Raw genomic sequence first — 18,630 nt, 5'->3', positions numbered from 1 at the left:
CAGGACAATTTCTCAGTGCTCTTTTATTGTTCATGAGCCTCACAGTCCTCGAAAATAGGAGTTTTACTGAAGAACTGATTGCTGTGGGAGTGGGTGTGAGTGTGAATGAGTGTAGACGGCCCTTGGCATGGAGTCCTGAGTCTCCTCAAAGAGAACACCAGTAAGGGTTCTCAAATCCAGTTAATCCTCTTCAGTGACAGCTAATTTAGGGGAATTTAAGACTGTTCAATGTTTAATCATGAAATTAAAAAATAAATATGATTTTACTGTCTATCCCACACTAGCTTGGATCACTCAAATAGGGCTGAGCAACATTGAAAAACCACCTTTTCAAAGACTAGATAATCATAGTGGATTCTTATTATCCTTTTGGGTCAGTAGAAATGGGGGCTTGTTTTTTTTTTTTTTTTTTAAGATTTTATTTATTGATTTGACAGAGACAGAGAGAGAGGGAACACAAGCAGGGGGGAGTGGGAGAGGGAGAAGCAGGCTTCTCCTGACCCTGGGATCATGACATGAGCCAAAGGCAGATGCTTAATGACTGAGCCACTCAGGGCACCCCAGAGGGGCTTGTTTTCATGTTTATTTTCACTTACTATTTTGTAATATTCCCACTTTTTACTCTTCTGTCAAATTTGGATTTGCTTCCAGGAGTTTGTTGAACTTCTAGCATGAATCTGTGAATTTTCATGAATTTGCTATTGGAGGCACCTTAACTGATTGGCTGATGACCTCCTGAGCAGCATTTTACAAGAAATGTAGCAAGCTCACAGTCTGCCATTAGGAAGCCCTAACCATGCTCCATGTTTTTTAGCAAAGCTGATGGTCATCACAACAACCATGAGAAGGGAACTACTATGACTCCACTTCACAGATGGGACCTGAAAGGACACTGGTGGGGGCTTTTGTAAAGCTTTTCCTCCTTTAAAGAAAAAAAAAAAAGAATAGAAAAGGAAGAGGAAAGAAAGAGAAGAAGAAAAGAAAAGAGAAGAAAAGAAAAGAAGACAAAACTATCTCTTTGTCTTTGAATGTAAACAAGTGAGAATGTGACTGATGTGAGGTGCTCTGGCAGCCACCTTGTGACCACGAGGAGAGGAGACAAAGGATTAACCAATATGTACTAAATGCAGAAGGAAGCCAGGGTGAGCATGGATCCTTGGGGACCAGATAGAACTGCTGAGCCAAACCTGAAACTGCCCCAGCATTAGGCTTTTGGGTGTTTTAAACCTTTTTATTTTAAATTTGGTTGAATAATAAATTTGTTATTGTTATAAGGCAGCATCAGAGGATTCACAAAAGATCTGAGCTTCTAAGTGTAAAGTCCAAAATCTTAGACTTATGTGAGGAAGATAGTCAAAGTTTGGATGCAACCTTTCCTGAGAACCTCAGGACACACTCATGGTGGTGAATGGATGTCTTGGATGCTTTTATTAACATTTCAGATCTCTGACCAGGATCTGTGGAGTGAGTGGGTCATTTCAGTAAAGAAAGTCTGCCAGGTACAGATAGACGCAGAAGTGTGAGGAACTAAATGGATGCAGGAAGCTAGCTGACTTCTTTCTGTGTCATGTGCCAGGTGCAATCACCCTATTCCACCAGCTGATGGAAGTTCATATAGAAAATGGGCACATGAGCACAAACAAATGGGAAAATATCCCATGGTCATAGATGGAGTCCACAGAAGAGTTCATATTATTAAAATGCCCACATTATCCAAACCATCCACAGATTCAATGCAATCCCTGTCACAATTCCAATGACGCTTTTCACAAAAATAGTAAAAGCAATCCTACAGTTTATATGGAACCACAAAAGGCCCTGAATGACCAAAGTACATTTGAGAAAGAACAAAGCTGGAGGCATCACCCTCCCTGACTTCAAACCATATTACAAAACTACAGGAATAAAAACAGTATGCTACTGACATAAAAACAGATATATGGACGAACAGAATAGAATTAAGAGCCCCAGAAAGAAACCCATACATACGTGGTCAATTAATACTTGACAAGGCAACCAACGATACTCAATGGTAAGAGATAGACCTGAATAAATGGTGTTGGGAAACCGGACATTCACATACAAAAGAATGAAATTGGAACTGTTACACACTCAGAAAAATTAACTCAAAGTAGATTAAAGATTGAAATGTAACCATAGAAACCCTGGAAGACAGCACAGGAAAAAAGTGTTTGGATTTTGGATTTGACCAAAAAAAAAAAAAAAAGCAGAAGCAACAGAAGGAAAAATCAATGAGTCAGGTCATATCAAAGTAAAACTTCTGCAGAGCAAAAGAAACAATTAACAAAACTAAAAGGCAACCTAAGAAATGGGGAGAATATATTGGCAAACCACGATTATGGGTAAGGGATTAATATCCAACATATATAAAGAACTCCAATTCAATGGTAAAGAAATAATAATCATCCAATTTTAAAAATGGCCACAGGATCTGAGTAGATGTTTTTCAAAGAAGACATACAAATGGCCACATACATGAAAAGATGCTCAGTATCACTCATCACCAGGGAAATGCAAATCAAAGCCACAGTGAGAGATTACCTTACACCTACTGGAGTGACTATCATGAAAAAGACAAGAGATAACAAACGTTGGTGAGGAGGTAGAGAAGGGGAACCCCAATGCTCTGTTAGTGGGAATACAAATCGTTATTAGCCACTGTGGAAAAGAGTATGGAGGTGCCTCAAAAAATTAAAAACAGTACTACCCTATGACGCAGCAATCCTGCTTCTATGTATTTATGTAAAGAAAATGAAATCACCATCAAAGAGATATCTGCTTTCTCATGCTCACTGAAGAATTATTCACTAGTCAAGACATGGGAGCAAGGTAAGCATCTACTGACTAATGAATGAATAAAGAAAGCATGGGGGCACCTGGGTGGCTCAGTTGGTTAAGTGGCTCCCTTTGGCTCAGGTCATGATCCCAGGTCCTGAGATCAAGCCCCACGTTGGGTTCTCTGCTCAGCGGTGAGCCTGTTTCTCCCTCTCCCTCTTCCTGCCTCTCTGCCTGCTTGTGTTCTGTCTGTCAAATAAATAAATAAAATCTTAAAAAAGAATAAAGAAAATGTGACATGTACATACAATGGCGTATTATCTGTCTGTAAAAAGAAAGATATCTTGTCCTTTGCAACAGTATAGATGAAGCTTGATAGCATTATGCTAAGTAAAATAAGTCAGACAGAGAAAGATAAATACTGCATGATCTCACTTATACCCAAAATCTTTAAAGAAAAAAAAAAAAAAACCACTAGGAGGAACAGAGAGTGGACTGGTAGTAGCCAGGGCCTGGGAGAGGCGAGGGGATGCTGGTCAGAGGGTGGAAACCTCCAGTGAAAGCTCTGGGCATCTCACGTACAGCATGGTGACTAGAGTTAACAATTCTGTGTTTTATACTTGCAAAGTGCTAAGAGAGTAGCTCTTAAATGTTCTTACCATACCAACGACAAAATGATAATTACGGGATGTGAAGGATGTGTTAGTTAACGTTATTGTGATAATCATTCCACATTATATACACGTATCCAAGAGTCCCATTGGACACCTTAAACTCCCACAATGTCATATGCCAATTATCTCTCAGTAAAGCAGAGGGGGCACAGAACACATACATAGGAAACTTCCTTTAGTCAACCTAGTAAATGAACCTGTAAAAAAATCCAAGTCCCCTTAGCTGGATGTAAATACAAGTATATGTATTTTTTCTGGTTCAGAAATATGCATCCTTTCTCAGAACGGGGCTGACATCAAGCCCAGACAGTCTCTGAGTTGGAGCCCCTCCCCCAGCGAGCCCCCCTACCCACCGGTTGCCCACGGTGGGCTGATGCCCCCATCAGAATGCCATCTGCCTGGGTTTCACTGCCCGATAAAAGCAGATTTCATTAAACAATCACTCCAGGACGGACTGCGAGGATATCATTTTAAGGAGCCGAAATGGGCTGAATCTTAGATGCCTACGGTGTTTGCAGCAATGACCGGGATCAGAATAGTTGGGAAATGATGCACGGCAGACCCCAGGCCATTTCTCTGTCCAACAGCTGAGAGTCACCTCCACGGCGTTTCCGATGCGTCTGTGTGTGTGTGTGTTTCCTCCTGGAACCGTGAGTTAAAAATAACTCCCTTCCTCCTCCCAGGGATGCTCAGGCAGCCAGCCCACCCCCAGGCATTCCGCAGGAGGGAGCCTCCTGGCTTATCTCTGGGAAGCCAACGGTAAAATAAATACCGTGCCCGCATTATTCAGATGAGATGCTAATCCATTCAGGATCGGTTCCCAAACTTCCCCAGCCTCCAAGCCCTTCTCCCCCTGGTTGTGATGTCACGGTAACCGCTGCATCTAACGAGCCTGATGGAGGAGCGTTTATTGGAGCTGGACTGTGGTTTGACTCTGTGGTTTCAGGACCAAATGAAAGACCATCATCCCCACAGCCCACCACGGGGTGTCTTCCCCCTCCTCCCTCTTGGGCTGGGACGGCTGGGGTGTGCTCAGGCCTTCAGGCAGGGCTGCCTGGGAAGAGCCTCCACTCTACGGAGCTTGAGGTTTTCGTCTGATTTGCGTCCTTGCCAACAGCTCAGCCTTCCTCCAGCCAGAGCACTTGATGAAAGGCTCAGGGGTGGCCCTGCGTCCATCCGTTGACCTTTGCGGCACAGCCCTGAAGCCTCACTCTCCACCTGGTGTCACGTTGGGGTCAGATCAGTAATGACATGGGAAGTCTGAGGACTTGAGTCCTGACCGCAGATCTTCCGTCAGCTCCCAGAGAGGCTGGGCAAGTTACAGGGGCGTGGTCTCCCCACTCACAAGGTAAATGCCTGCTCATCTGACCTTTCCCACGGGCCCCAGAAAAGTCACATGAAATGACTTTTAAAATGCTGAGTCGCTGTGAGATTTGAACCGACACCTCCAGTGGCCCTGGGGTTTGAACAGCCTGGGACACCATGGACCCGAGAAAGGCAGCTCGTGACCTGGACACTGGGATGCTGCTCATAACACGTATCTCTGCACATTTCCTCCCAAATCCATGAGCATCTAATAGACTAAACCTAAGCGTGTAGTACGTGCCCAAACACTGCTTCTCCCTGGAGCCTTTAAATGAATTAACCGGGGCTAATTTCCCCTGGTCCTGCAGGAAAAGTCCAACAGACCTCGTGGCTTTTATGTCCACAATTACAGAGGAGACCAAGCTTTGGTTAATTTAGGTCCTGACCATTGTTTCTATTCGTAATTAAGACTTGAAGGGAAGAAGGAGTAAGCCTATTGCAGCTTCCTTTCCCATACAGTACACTAAACACAGCACAGAATACAAAAGCAAAACAAAACAAACAAAAAAACAAACACCAGAGACTTCTGGAGAGGGGCTCCTGTGCTACCAGGTCACCCTGTCACCTGCCAGGGCCCTACCAGCCCCTCCCCTGGGAGTCCTGGCCTTCGCCTGGACGGCATCTCAGAAACTCTTGTGGTGGCTGGCCCCTCCAGCCTTCCCCAGCCTCCCCCAGCCTCCCCAAGCCTCCCCCAGCCTCCCCAAGCCTCCCCCAGCCTCCCCCAGCTTCCTCCAGCCCTGGGTACAGGAGGGGCAGGGACACTTCCCTGTAATGAGCTAGGCTTCTCAGTCAGGTCACGTGTGAAACCAGAATAGCGGGGAGCTTAGTCCAAGGGAAAATGGAAGATGGGAAGAACCTGGAGGATAAATCCTGCTCCAGCTTCTCACCCACAGGCCACCGGGAGCCACGGTTTTTCCCAGAAGCCTGTCCGGGAAACCCTGCTCGCCAAAGGAGCACAGCAGAGCAGTGGGCCTTGCCTCTCGCTGCCAGTGATCCATTGCATGGGTCTTAGGAAGCAGGACTGGGTGTGTCCACACCCATGCGTAACACAGCACCTGGCACTCAGGCCGGGACCAGGGTGAGGAGACCAAAGCAAGCTGCAAAATTTAAGGGGAGCAAAACAAACCAAATCCTCGGTCATCTAGATAAGTAATATCTTACAGCAATATTTAATAATCATAATTAGTCCAACTCTGTCAATGAGGAGCAAGCATCAAAATGTAAATAAAGGCGGGGTGCCTGGGTAGCTCAGTGGGTTAAGCCGCTGCCTTTGGCTCAGGTCATGATCTCAGGGTCCTGGGATCGAGTCCCGCATCGGGCTCTCTGCTCAGTAGGGAGCCTGCTTCCCTCTCTCTCTCTCTCTCTGCCTGCCTCTCTGCCTACTTGTAATCTCTCTCTGTCAAATAAATAAATAAAATCTTAAAAATAAATAAATAAAAAATAAAAATAAATAAAAAATGTAAATAAAGGCAGAGAGGAGCCCTGTCCTCGCCGCAACCTGCCCCACCCACTTCGCCCCACTCCAGGCCGTCTGCCCTGGATACGAGCCCAAGCACCTAGTTGCGGCTAAGCCAGAGTCTGAAGGACACACACCCCCACCACCTGCGAGCCCAGCCGTGAGTAAGATTCGGCTCGTGAAGAGGAATGTGAACTTTCCATTAGAGCAAATAATGGGTTTGCACAGTTAATCAGCCTGAATATTATTCCATTACCCGCTCATAATTAGACCTGGCTGTTGATCTAATTACCCAGGTCTCTGGATCTCACACTGAGCTCTGGAAGCCACTCTGCCGTTCCCAGCCTGCTGGGACATTCTTCCTGGCAGTAACGTGAAAGCCACTAGAGCCTGAAGACTGGAATCCGCCTAAAAGACAGGAGCAGGATCTACAGGTAGCAGGGGAAATGTCACTTTCTATCAAACCCTAATAATTACAGTACATCGTCACACGCTGAGCAGGAGCCTGATGAAAAGAAACAGCAAATTGATTCCTTGGACAAAGGAAAAACGTCTTTGTCTTTTAAATACAGGGAGTTATTTACAATATGAAATTCGTCATCTTTCTGAAGTCTGTGGCTATAAATCTGGTAGATCATTCAAAATATATCTGGATGCATCAACGTTGTTGCCGTGTGGCCAAAGGGACAGCCAATTTGTTTTCGGATCGTGAGCATCAAGAGACCCCGTGGCAGGTGGATGTAAGGTCTTTCTGCACAGTGCCTGAGCAGTAATAAACAAGGGAATTGAAGGGAGAGAAGAAAAGAGTGGGGACATTTACAGCATCCTATGTGACGCCTCTTCTAAGTTGACATTCAGTGAAATTTACCCCTTGCGGTGTATCGTTCTATCAAGTGTGACAAATGGTACACAGTCTTCGATGACCACGATCCACAATGAGGACTGAAAACATCTTTTCACCCGAGTACTGGTGCACAAATGTTCATTTAATACCCCCAAAGTGGAAACAACCCAAACAGGGTGAATGGACAAAAATTGTGGGATCTTCATGTAGTCGATGGCTACATAGTAATTCATAGGAGCGCATTGTCGAAACACACAACATGTATAAATGTCAGATTCATTATGCTGGATGAGAACATGGGGAATTTAAAAAAATATTTTATGCTGCCATAGAGTTTCTATAAAATTTGAGAAAATTCAAAGTTATCTCTGGTGAGAGAAAGCGTCTCAGTGTTTGCCTTGGGATGGAGAATGAGAAGGATCAGGATGGATGGTGAAACTTTTGAGGGTGTTGGGATGGGTATGTTAATTTTTGTCCATTGTGCTGAAGGTTTTATGGATGTGTATACACATCTGAAAATCAAATATAACATTTAAAAACACTTCATTTATTGTGTGGCAATCATACCTTAGTAAAGCTATGAAAGTAAGAGAATCAAGGGAGGAAACATAACAGCCAATGATATAGACACACAACCAAAAAGCAGTTTTGGAATATTCTACCCAACAAGAGCAGAAAATAATTTTATTTTCAGGAGCACATGGGATATTTATTAAATTATGTCATAATCCAGACCAAATAACAAAAGTGGACAAATTGTATTTCCTTGAAATCATGGAAAGTATCTTCTCTGACTATAATAGAATTAACTCATTATCTATAACAGAATGATATCCAAATCATCTCAAATACAGAAATAAAACAACAAACTTCTTGTTGGCCAATGGATTAAAGAGTAAGTTGCAAGGAAGATTAGGAAAAAAATTTCTAATATTTTTAGTTGAATCTGCCTTTGTAAACCAATCTGACAATCTCTGGCTTTCATTTGGGGGAGCTTAGACCATCTAGATTAAAAGTGAGTAATGATGGGGTCGGTTGAATCTCTGCCCTGCAATTTGATTTCTCTTTGTCCCATCTGCTCTCTTTCTTTCCTCCTTTTCTGTTTTTAAAGATTGTGTCATTTTATGATTCAGTGTAATTACTTCCTTTGGAGGCTTATTAGCAGCCCTTCTATGCTTTGCTACTTGAGTTTGAATTTTCAGGTTTGGAGTATGCATGTTTGGCACTCCAGCGACAATGTACTCATTCGTATCTGATGTAAGAATATTAAAATGGTATGTTTCCTTTCTTCTCATTCTTGTTGCTGTTGTTGTAACACATTTACTTCTGCATCTGTTATGAACCCCATGAGGACATACTGTTGCTATAGTGGCTTTAAAACATTGATATTTTTTAAGTTATTTAAGTAATAAGACAAATGTCTTTATGTTTACTTGCAAGAGCATGACTTCCAGTGGTCTTCATTTCCTTTGGGAGCTCCACGTCTCCAGCTGGTGTCACGTCATCTACTTGCAAGAATTTTTTTTTTTTTTTGGTATTATAATTCTGGTGAAGAACATTTTCACCGTTGTCCTGAAAGATGTTTTCATTCTGAAGACATTCTAGCTCAACAGCTGCTTCTTTGTTTCCTTTCCCTGCAGGAAGATGCCATTCCACCTTCCATTAGCCTCCATTGTATCCAGCAAAAAATCTGCTGTCTTCTCTGTGTCCCCCTGGATGGAAGGCATCTTTTATCTAAGATTTCTCCTTAGTGGAGAGCTCATTCCTTTAAGCAATTTGATTACGGCATGTCTTAGTGTGATTTCCTCAAGGTTTTCTTGCTTGGGTCTGTTGAACTCTTTGGTTCTCTAGGTTATGACAGTGTTTTGTTCTTTTCTTTTCTTTTTTTTTCCCCCTCTTCTAAAATCAGATTTGGAAAACGACTACTATCTGTAATTTCTTCAAGTTTTTTTCAAAATTCCATTTTTCTCTTTCCTGTATGGGAGGGATTCCAATTTTATATTTCTTCGGCTACTTGTAAATTTTTTGCTGTTAACTTGTGCTCTATATTTTTTTCAGATTTTCCTACTGTTAGTGTTCCATTTTTGGATGGTTTCTATTGATATATCTTCACTTTATTAATCTTGTATTCTCCCTCAATAGCTACTATTAATCCTGTCTAATGCATTTTTCATCTCAGATATTGCTGTTTTTATCTCTCAAATGTGATCTTAAGAAAAGCAATTTTATTTAATATGTTCAATTTCTTAGAGTTTCTCAGTTGTATGTAATAAGGTTATAATAATTGTTTTAATACTCTGTCTACTAATTCTGTCAATTTGAATCCATTCTAAATTATTGATTTTCTTATTTCTTCAATTTTATGTTCTATTATTCTGTTTCTTGACTACACATGAAATTCTTATGATTTATGTTTAATCACTGTATTATTCTCACATGTTTTCTGTTAGCAACTCAGTCAGTTAACCACGAACCACTTCAGAAGGCTACAGGTCCATTCCAGGCACATCAGAATGCCAGAGAGTACTTGGTTGGAAACAATAATAATGTCTATCTCAAATGCTCTGTTATTCCTCCTGGAATAATAATACTGGGGTTTTCTAAAGTTTGTTTTTTATTTATTTGATACAGAGAGAGCACAATGAAGGGGAAGCTGCAGAGGGAGAGGCAGAGGGAGCAGACTTCCTGTGTGGGGATCCCAACACAGGACTCTATCCCAGGCCCCAGGATAATGATCTGAGCTGAAGGCAGATGCTTAACTGAGCCACCCAGGTGCCCTGGAATAGTAATACTGATAAAGTTTCCAAATATTTTTGATCACCCTCTATTTTGGTGAAAAAAATTTTTTGGCCTAACATTCCTATAGTCACAGTAACTATTAGTACCATCCACTCTTTCCCAAAGAGAAATGTTGTAAGATTCTAATTCCTGACACTGTTTTTATGCAGCAACAGGTGACTACTCTTGCCCTATTAATCATGAGCAGACGCTAAGCGTGCCATAAGGCAGGGGGGACACATGGCAGGAAGGTCGAATGTATAACTGGGGATGCCACATTGCTGTCACCATCATCCAACCTCCCAAGGGTTACATCTCCTGCAACCTCCCCCCCTTTGGGATCACACAAATCTCTTGTTCTGTTAATACAGCATCCATGCTCCCCACTTAGGACCTCTGAAACCTTTCTTTCTTCTCTCCAGAGCACTCCTTTTCTCCATACGTCCCATGGCTTATCAACTCTTCTTCTTCGAGGTCCATCTTCCCACATCAGCTTATCAATGATGTTTCTCCATGGCTAGGCACTTTCCATGTACTGTTTGCTCCTTTGTTTTCCTTCATACTTAGCTGCACCTGACCTTAAACCCTTACTTGTTAATTGTTCAAATGGTTTTTCTCCCTCACACAGATGAACACATATAACTGTAAAACTCTCAAGACAAGGATCTTTATGTAATGGTTTCACAACCTGTCCTGATTCCTGGGGAAATGACCATCACACAGTAGGGATTCAATCTGTGGCTATTGTCAGAAGGAAGGAGAAAATACATTAATGAACATCATATACAGAAACCCAACTCTCGCCCCCGTGACTGAGCTGACCTCCCTTCCCTCCCTCTGCAGCCTCCAGAGAAGACATTAATATGGTATTTTTCCCTTTCCTTCAACTATCAGCTGCCTTTTCTGCACACTTCTCCCCTGAAGGCTGAGTGTCAGTAAGGGAGCTGCAGCCTCCACAAGAGGGTGGATGTGTGGAGGTTCCCCCAGGAACTGATTCCCTACAAGCAGCTTCGAAAGAAAGGTTTCTATTCTGCCTCCCACCCTCGGTCAGCCTGCCATGTCTTGACCCATTTTATACATATAAATACCGTCCTTGTTGATGTCAGTTCAGGGCTCTTGCTCTGATGCCTGAACAGAGCATGACGCAAAGTGTGCGTTGGGCCCAGGGCCACATTTTGACAGACACAATAGTAATTCCTGGTTGTGCTCTTGCTGAGTTGTGAATAGACTGGGGTTATGAATAAAACCACCTTAAAAATGTATACAAATATTTCATCTTTTTATATATTTATATACATATTTATATACTTACATATAATATATTCATATTTATATTTTTTATGATTTTTTAAAAAACTTTATTTATTTGACAGGCAGAGATCACAAGTAGGCAGAGAGGCAGGCAGAGAGAGAGACAGGGAAGCAGGCTCCCTGCCGAGCAGAGAGCCCAATGCGGGACTTGATCCCAGGACCCTGAGATCATGACCCAAGCTGAAGACAGAGGCCTTAACCCACTGAGCCACCCAGGTGCCCCTATAGATTTATATTTAATATTTATATTCATTGTATTTATATTTTTAAATATATTTATGTTTATATATTTATAAATAAATTTGGAATGTTTATATATAAAATACATATATTTCAGTAAATCTATTTTAGGTATATACAATATAACTATAAATGATATAGAGAGAGATACAGATGATTTATAGATATAGACACAGACACAGATGTAGATATTTTGGGGTTATTCAACAGCATTTGATTTTGTTAGATTCAATAGAGAATCATTTATTAAGAATATTTATTTCTTGGGCGCCTGGGTGGCTCAGTGGGTTAAAGCCTCTGCCTTCGGCCCAAGTCATGATCCCAGGGTCCTGGGATCAAGTCCCGCATCCGGCTCTCTGCTCAGTGGGGAGCCTGCTTCCCTCTCTCTCTCTGCCTGCCTTTCTGCCTACTTGTGTTCTCTGTCAAATAAATAAATAAAATCTTTAAAAAAAAAAAAAAAAGAATATTTATTTCTTTACCAAAGGTTGTCTTAAGTAATGGAACTACATGGACAGAAGCCCCCACATCTAACTACGTGTGCCCTCCCCAGATCTACACTCCCCACCCCAGCAAAATCAGTCTGTGCTTGGGGCGGCCCCAGGAGATCTGTCTCTATCCAGAAACAAGGAGCACCTCCCAGTGGAAAGGAACCTGGTGGGCATCGGCTGGGGGCTATTGGCTGCCGTGGAAGTGATCAAGCCACAGACCCCCCCCCCCCGCCGTCACTGTCCTCTCTTCGGATTCTGGTCCCCCTGGGGTGAGGGTGAGATGGCAGGACAACCATCCTTTGAGCTTTGGCTCCCACTGGCTTCCTTGGTAGGAAGCAGGTGTGTGATCAGGAGCCCACCTATGGCTTGAAAGGACAGCTCCCTTTCTTTTATTGTTTGATCACTCGCAATGTATCCCTATTCAAAGCAGTTAAGTCTCGTCCCCTTTTAAAAAATTAGATTTCCGGGGCACCTGGGTGGCTCAGTGGGTTGAGCCGCTGCCTTCAGCTCGGGTCATGATCGCAGGGTCCTGGGATCGAGCCCCACATCGGGCTCTCTGCTCAGCGGGGAGCCTGCTTCCTCCTCTCTCTCTGCCTGCTTCTGATCTCTCTTCTGTCAAATAAATAAATAAAATCTTTAAAAAAAAAAAAATTAGATTTCCTTCAAATCTCTTTTAATCTATAGGATTACCCTCTGTCCCCCAGATTTCTTGAATTTATCTGTTGAAGAATCAGAGCTCCGTGACCTGTGACGGTTCCCAGACCTGCATGCAGCTTGCCTCTTCTCTTTTTTTATAATTCCCTGAAAACTGGCAGTTGGGTAACACTTGGGTTTAATGTATTTGGAAGAATTACAGTTAGTTTAGCAAAATTCAAGGTGTCGCTTTACTTATTTATCTTAACAACCAATGATGCTTAATGGCCACATTTACTCACTCACTGGGAGCTATGGATGAATATATAAGAGATATGTGCTAATATATGATAATAAACATGGTATAAAAACATATTTAATGTTTGCAAATATAATACAGAATACATATGCAGTAGATGCTGTTTAAGCATGACTATAATTGATATATGATCTGTATTATTGCATATAGATATGTGACCTGTTCTATTGTAAAATTAAGGAGATTATTTCAGCAAGTGTTGCATGGTGAGAAGAAAATAAAGCCAGATAGTCGAATACTGGGGCCACTGGAAGCTGGTGAGCCTACCTGGGGAGGAGGGGGTGGCTTTGGGATAAGAACTAAAGAACCATGTGGATAGAAGCAGCTCTGCAAACATCAGGGAGAAGTCATTCTAGACAAATAAAACAGCAAGTAAAAAAAGCAAATTAAAAAATGCTAAGTTTTGGCATGTTCCAAAGTAAAGCAGAAAAAAACAGAAACTGAAGAAGGTTGGCATAGCTAGAAAAGAGTGTGAGGGGCGGGACTGTAAGGTGACATTTTGTCTTGCTGCAGGGCGACTGCCTTGCAGGTCACAGCCTCTGTGTTTCAAGCAGCAAGAATGCCTCCAGCCCAGGGGTAGCCTGAAGCGTAGTGCACACTCTGATTTAAAGATGCTGTTACTGCAACGTGCCCTGTAGCCTTCTGGTATGTTCCCTGCACTGCACGCAAGACACGCTGCCAGGTGTATCTTAACATAACTTCCCACCATCCCTTTAAAATACTGCTCTTTGCTCAAAAAGATAATGTGCCCTACATGATCTAGGACCGATTTTACAGGAGAAGTAGGTCTGCTTCCTTTAAGAATCGTGTATGTTGTGTCTACAGAGAAAATCAGGAGTAGAATTATTATCTGGGGGGAGGAAAAAAAAAATAACTGTCTCGATTATGAGTCGATTCCAGATGATTTTACCCACATGTGTTTGCTGTTCTTGGAGTCTTCACCACAGTCCTACCATTCTGCACAGAACATGCAAAGATGCTTCTCACATTTTCGTGGATTGCTAAAGCTGTTATTCATTCCCCAAAAAGAAAAACATCTAGTGTTTTCCATTTTTGTCTCTTCTCAAGTTTTATGTAGCTATGAGTTTAAAATCTGGTACTTTGTATAGCTGTGGCTCCTTCATCCGAATATTTTGAATGTATTTCCAAAGCACCTGTTTCTACAGCAATATCGCTTTTGGGCTGTGTGGTCTTCTGGTGGAATCCAGACCTCCCCCACTGAGGCGTCACAAGGTGGAAGGCTTGCTGTCCTCTCAAGCTGGGAAGAGTAGCACCCCCCTCTGCCTTTGTCCTAGCCCTTCCACGCAGGAGAAAAGTCAGGGACTGGACCCACACATTTTCCAATCAGTAATTTGACTGTGGATTAATTCAGGGAAAAGGGGCACTGACCCTCCAGAGAGCCGCAGACAGGGACGTATCACGTTCCTTTCTTTCTCCTCTGTTTGCAGGCGGCAGGATCTAGCACTTGTTTATTGCCAATGGACTTGTCCAGGAAGAAGAAAAAGAGCACAGGGATCCAGCCCTGGTGCGTGATTAAATTACAAGGAGCCATTAGAGCAGATCAGCATTTCATGATGTTGTTTGACTGAACGTTTTCCATGCTGAATCGGAGACTAGTTCAATGTCACCCCTGGTTTCCCATGGATTTTTCATTTGCTCTCCAGCCCTGAGGTTCATTTCCTCCCCTGGGAATGCTTCAGTGTCAGCAGTAAACATGGTGGAGGCTCGTGGCAACTCTGGTCCACAAGGTCCCCTCCTAAGTCGATGGCACCTTGGACCTCACAGCGGGGAGCCCTGGAGATGGGTGTGTGTCTGCATGCTGCTGTGCTCACACTGAGCACTTACTAGTGCACAGCATTGGCCACGGGTTCCTCCCCAGCAGTTCCCACCCTCCAGGAGGCTGCCAGGCTCGCCCCAACCCACCCCTGCATGGCTGAGGCCATTTGGTCACAGAAATGGAGTTCGAGGATGCCTTTCCAGTTCCGGAGGACCTGCCTGCAGAGACGCTGAAGCGTCTAGCAGGTGGCCTAATCCTATTGCCATAAGCATGTATATTGGGGACCATCCTAGTCAATTAAGGGCTACCACTAGGTTTTGGAAAAGCACTCAGGTCTCCTGGATTCATTTTTTGCACCAGGGTTTCTAAGTACCACACGATTGACATTTGGAGCCAGATAACTATATTTTAATTTTTTTTTTTAGTTTTCGTTGGGAGGTGGTTAGGGCTCCGAGGGAGACTGGCCTGCCCGTAGTAGGCCGTCTAGCCCTATTTCTGGAATCTAGATGCCAGCAGTCAGCCCCTGCTGCTCCCATGCCAGTCCTGACCATTTCAGACTTTTCCAGACAATCCCAAGTGTCCCCTGGGGGGACAAACCCTGCCCGGATGACCAGTTCTAATCACTCCACAAGGGCTCTGGCTTTATCAGTGTCTACTTCCATGGTGGCTGGAACACTTGCAGAGCCCACTGAACGTGGATGTCCGGGGCTCAGGACCACCTGCAATTACACCTGGTCCCAAAACAGATGGTGATCTGATAAGAAAAGAGCTCCTTGCCTGTCCGTGTGATAAAACTCAAGCTGGTTCGCAGTGTTCCCACCCCTGAAAATCTACAATAAGTGGGCGATGAGGTTCTCTGAATAACTCGGTCACCAGCCACGTGGGGTCACATCACTGGCTCCAGTGACATCATGGCACTCCAGCCAACTCCTGCTCCTTGGCATCCTTCTGCTCTGAGAGGCCAAAGATCCACGGAGCCCCCAGGAAGCCAGGCGAGACCAGTACTGTCCCAACAGCTAAGCCTGTCTTAGGCAGCGGAGGCTCACACCCTACTCCTCTTCCGGAATCCTTCAATTTATTTATTTCAGATTAGTTACGCTGTCCTCTCACGAACATTTTCTCATCGAAAAATTTTGCGCAGGTCTTGACATTTCTTGTTCTCTCGCACTTTGAGTTTCTGTGCTCTGTCTTCCCCACAACAGCTGCTTCTTTGCTTTCGAAACAAAGAGTCTGTCCGTTTTGAAAACGCCCCCTGCTTTCATCCCTCGGTGCACACACCGTGAGGTCGTATTTTTTCCAGAGTCACAACTGTGATCATTTTTACAGACAGATTTCTAAATGCAGGGAAACAGAATCATCATTCCTTCTCCCGCTCTCCACCCCAGTATACTGACAACTTTGATCAGAATTGATTTCCGAGGCTCTATCTCTTTCAGGCACATCGATGATAATTCTCAGATTTTGTTTGGATAATAGCATCTATTGATTATAAAGTGATTGCATAAATCTGGCCAGTTTAATTGGAATTTTATTCTCCACCAGTGAGGAGGCTTTGCTGTTTCCCCATAATTTTCCAACTGTCAGAGAACAAAAATTAGCCTGCTGGGGGGGTTCACATTCTTTTCCCAAGCAAAAAAAAGGAAAGAAAGAAAGAAAAGAAAAAAAAAGAAAGAAAAAGAGTTGTTAAAAAATGATCCTCATTAACAATTACCAGTTAGATTAATTAGTGGGGCTTACAAAACCCCGCTGAGATGTTAGAACCAGAGTCCCTAGAAAGCAATCTTCTGTTTACACAGGGGACTTCAACTGGTTGTGATTATCTTGCCGTCACTCTACAAGCGTCTTGGGACAGCGTGAAAATCACACCAGTTAATTATAAATGAGGCCACCAGGCCCTGAGAAGCCAGCAGAGTGTCTCGAAGAATCTGTGCGTGTTTCTCAGCTTTCCTGTTCAGTCTGTTTTGCACTAATTTTAGAATTTCTATAAGAGACATTGAAAATCACATCCCTCTTGAACTTAAAGTTGCATCCATGTGTTTATAGATTACTTACAAATAATAAAATCTTAAAAAAAAAACATTAATTCTGTGCTGGTATGATGACCAATCATGTTTATAATATAAGGATGAAGTTTTCAAATTACCGCTGTCCAATGATAAGAGACTTTAAAGAGGAATAGAAGGCAAGTCAGGTTGTCAAAAAGCTTCGTGGATACTTCCTCTAAACAGTAGAGTGTGAAAAAAGGGAGCAAATAAAATCAAATGGGCAGCTTACGTGGTAGATTCCATCAAACAAATGATGTATGTAAATCAAACAGAGTTCTACGAAAAGTCTGAACGTTCCTACCTTTCTATTTTAAAAAGAGTGCAAAAGGCCAGGAGTCCCCCAGGTCCACACCTCATGAAACAAGACACGTGCTGGCCAGAAGCACCGGCGCAGATGCCCCAGTGGAGACAGGCGAGCACGAAAGACACGGCCCTGGCCTCCATTCCTAATCATTTCCTTAAGTCTTAAAAATAGTGAGAAATGTTCGCATTGACAATGATTCAAGCAATCTGGAGCTTATGACTTACGCTTGTTCAAGGAGCTGAAATGGCATTTTCTAGTATCAAAAACACCTGCTTCCACAAAAAAAGGGAAAAATCTCATCCTTTGGACACGGGCTAGCAGCCGACCAGGCCTGGCACAGAGAAGCGTAATGGGAAGCACCCACGTGAGAACAGGAGGTTGGCATCTGAGAGTGCAAGAGAGGAGGAAGGATCCAGGACAGACTGGGTAAGAGGAAGGAAGAAGCTTCAGGAATCACCAGTCCTGACTGCAAGTGCTCTACTGACCTCCTTTGCAGGATGTGATAACCAAGAATGATCTCAATTGATCAGGAACAAAAGGACCCTGGAATCCCATCCGCTGTGGGGCTTGGAGAACGTCCTGGGAAGCCACCACCGAGATGAAGGCTCTTGTGTCCGCTGTGAGGCTCGGGACAGGAGACCAGCTGCACGCCCAGGTCCACAGGGCTGGAAGCCTCTCTCCTTGGCTTGCAGATGCTTGTCTTCTGGCTGCGTCCTCACATGTGTCTCCTCTGTACTTGAGGCCACCGGTGTCTGTGCATCCCATGTCCTCTTCCTGGAAGACCATCAGCCAGACTGCATTTGTCCCTACCCCCAAAGACCTGGTTTTTATTTAATTATCTTTTTCAAGGCCCTGTCTCCAAACACAGGCACATTCTGAGAAACTCGGGGTTCGAGCTTCAACTGTGAATCTGGGGGGGAACACAAGTAGGCCCGAAGTGGGGAGAGTACTGATAAAAAGGATCATTGTAAGCAAACAGAGGTGGTGGGCAGGAGATTCCAAGAGTGGGACGTGTGGGCAGAAGCAGATGGTGCGTGTCGGAGACACTGGAAGATGCTGTGCTCCTGGCGTGGGAGATGGAGGAAGGGGCCACGAGCCAAGGAAGCAGGTGGTCTCTGGAAGGCAGAAAATGCAGAGGCACAGTCTTCCAGACGGAATGCAGCCCTGTTGACACCTTGGTTTCCCCCAGGAATTGCCATTTCGAACTGATGATCCCCAGAGCTGTAAAAGGACACGTTTGTGTTGTTTCAAGCCCTTGAATCTGTGGAAATTTGTTACAGCAGCAATAGGACACTGACGCGAGGGTCCAGTGCCCTGATCACGGACAGACACTAAGCAGAAATGCTTACAGAGTTCGATCCTCCAAACACAGTGATTGGTCCAAAGGTGGGTACGGGGCCCAGGATGAGCCAATCAGAGTCCTTCTCTGGTTTTTCTATTTAGGTCTGATGGGAAGACCTTTTTCTCCTCCATGGAGGTGTGACTTTTCCCGAACGAGTCTAGAATGGTCCAGACGTGTATTTCCTATGGCTTAGCAAAAGCCCATTGGCAGCCCAGAGACAGAAGCTACTAGAAGTGAGGAAGAGGAGGAGGGCTCCAA

Source organism: Mustela lutreola, chromosome 11, assembly GCF_030435805.1.
Source record: "Mustela lutreola isolate mMusLut2 chromosome 11, mMusLut2.pri, whole genome shotgun sequence".
NCBI classification, from domain to species: Eukaryota; Metazoa; Chordata; class Mammalia; order Carnivora; family Mustelidae; genus Mustela; species Mustela lutreola.
The sequence above is the reverse complement of the archived record's forward strand: the minus strand, read 5'-3'. Positions refer to the sequence as shown.